General features: G+C 56.4%; 1 non-coding gene across 1 annotated transcript; it reads right to left on the reverse strand.

The window, feature by feature from the left end:
- Positions 1–162: 162 nt before the first annotated feature.
- On the reverse strand, positions 163–2,026 carry LOC125798740 (18S ribosomal RNA). The gene has a single exon (XR_007437538.1). It is a non-coding gene; the product is annotated as an 18S ribosomal RNA (ribosomal RNA).
- Positions 2,027–2,500: the final 474 nt, after the last annotated feature.

The following is a 2,500-nucleotide window of genomic DNA, read 5'->3' on the forward strand; positions in this document are numbered from 1 at the left end:
CGTAAAACACGTTTTTTGCTCAGGACACCGTTTTTCGATCAAGTCATTAAAAGGCCGAAGGGAATCCCTGTAGTTCCCAACGTCGGGCCGTGGCTTGAACATTTTTTGTTTGTGGAAATGGGAGTCGCGCCTACTGGGAGACACTACCAACCCAAGTCCCGGTAATGATCCTTCCGCAGGTTCACCTACGGAAACCTTGTTACGACTTTTACTTCCTCTAGATGATCAAGTTCGATCGACTTTTCAGCACAGCACCAAGGCCCCGCGAAGGAGCCCCGGCGTGGCCGATCCGAGGACCTCACATAACCATCCAATCGGTAGTAGCGACGGGCGGTGTGTACAAAGGGCAGGGACTTAATCAGCGCGAGCTGATGACCCGCACTTACTGGGAATTCCTCGTTCATGGGGAATAATTGCAATCCCCAATCCCCGTCACGAACGGGTTTAAGCGGATTACCCGCGCCTCTCGGCGTAGGGTAGGCACACGCTGGCCCGGCCATTGTGGCGCGCGTGCAGCCCCGGACATCTAAGGGCATCACAGACCTGTTATTGCTCCATCTCGCGTGGCTATACGCCACTGGTCCCTCTAAGAAGTTAACCGCGACCGCGGGGGGCCGCGTAACTATTTAGCACGAAGGAATCTCGTTCGTTATCGGAATTAACCAGACAAATCACTCCACCAACTAAGAACGGCCATGCACCACCACCCACAGAATCGAGAAAGAGCCATCAGTCTGTCAATCCTTTCCGTGTCCGGGCCGGGTGAGGTTCCCCGTGTTGAGTCAAATTAAGCCGCAGGCTCCACTCCTGGTGGTGCCCTTCCGTCAATTCCTTTAAGTTTCAGTTTTGCAACCATACTCCCCCCGGAACCCAAAGACTCTGGTTTCCCCGCACGCTGCCCGGCGGGTCATGGGAATAACGCCGCCGGATCGCGGGTCGGCATAGTTTACGGTCGGAACTACGACGGTATCTGATCGTCTTCGAACCTCCGACTTTCGTTCTTGATTAATGAAAACATTCTTGGCAAATGCTTTCGCTTTCGTCCGTCTTGCGCCGGTCCAAGAATTTCACCTCTAGCGGCGCAATACGAATGCCCCCGGCCGTCCCTCTTAATCATGGCCCTGGTTCAGGAAACCCACAAAATAGAACCGGAGTCCTATTCCATTATTCCTAGCTCAGGCATTCAGGCGAGTTTGGTGCCCGCTTTGAACACTCTGATTTTTTCAAAGTAAACGCTCCGGACCCCTGAGGACCGGACACCCAACCAAGGGCATCCGGGGGGCGCCGGGAGGCAGGGTCTGGGACAGGCGGTAGCTCGCCTCGCGGCGGACCGCCAGCCCACTCCCGAAGTCCAACTACGAGCTTTTTAACTGCAGCAAATTTAATATACGCTATTGGAGCTGGAATTACCGCGGCTGCTGGCACCAGACTTGCCCTCCAATGGGTCCTCACCCATGTGTTTAGGATACGTTCATTCCGATTACAGGGCCTCGAAAGAGACCTGCATCGTTATTTTTCGTCACTACCTCACCGTGTCGGTAATGGGTAATTTGCGCGCCTGCTGCCTTCCTTGGATGTGGTAGCCATTTCTCAGGCTCCCTCTCCGGAATCGAACCCTGATTCCCCGTTACCCGTGGTCACCATGGTAGCCCCCTATGCTACCATCGACAGCTGATAGGGCAGACATTCGAATGAGACGTCGCCGCCGCGGTGGGCGCGCGATCGACCCGAGGTTATCTAGAGTCACCAAAGGGCCGGGGGAAACCCTCGCGGGTCCCCCCGGGTGGGTTTTGGGTCTGATAAATGCACGCATCCCGGCCCCCCCGAGAGAGGACCGGTCAGCGCTCGTTTGCATGTATTAGCTCTGGAATTACCACAGTTATCCGAGTAACGTGTGGAGCGATCAAAGGAACCATAACTGATTTAATGAGCCATTCGCAGTTTCACTGTACCTTCCGTGTGCACTTAGACCTGCATGGCTTAATCTTTGAGACAAGCATATGTTACTGGCAGGATCAACCAGGTTGCTGCGAGTGGTTTTTGTCACAGAAAAAACCATTGGTTCTTAGAGGGGAGAGGGATCGGCCCCGTACCGTCCGAAGGACCCCCCGGGGAGGGGGGGACGGGCGGAGAGGCTCGTCCGAGCTCACCCCTCATTGCTCCCAGTGGAAATTAGTGTGGCAACTCCGCTGCGCGAGTTCCCGCTTGCTTCGGGGATAACAAGGAAACGCTCGTTCCGAAACCGGGGGTCCGGAGCTTTTTGAAGCCGGGTGCTGGAGCTCGGTTGGACGCGAGGACCACCGAGGCATCCGAGTCCGACGGCTCCGGGCCGACCGGTTATCGTGTAGGGCAGATTGAGATATAGACGGGCCGTCTACGACTCCCTCGGATAGGTTCGGAAAGGTCCTCCCCCTGACGGAGGACCCCCCTGGAGGCTAACCCGCTGGGTCGGGTAGGAACGCACCGCGCACAGTGGCCACGGAGGGCCGCGCGGTTGCCT

Source organism: Astyanax mexicanus, unplaced genomic scaffold (assembly GCF_023375975.1).
Source record: "Astyanax mexicanus isolate ESR-SI-001 unplaced genomic scaffold, AstMex3_surface scaffold_83, whole genome shotgun sequence".
Classification (NCBI taxonomy): Eukaryota; Metazoa; Chordata; class Actinopteri; order Characiformes; family Acestrorhamphidae; genus Astyanax; species Astyanax mexicanus.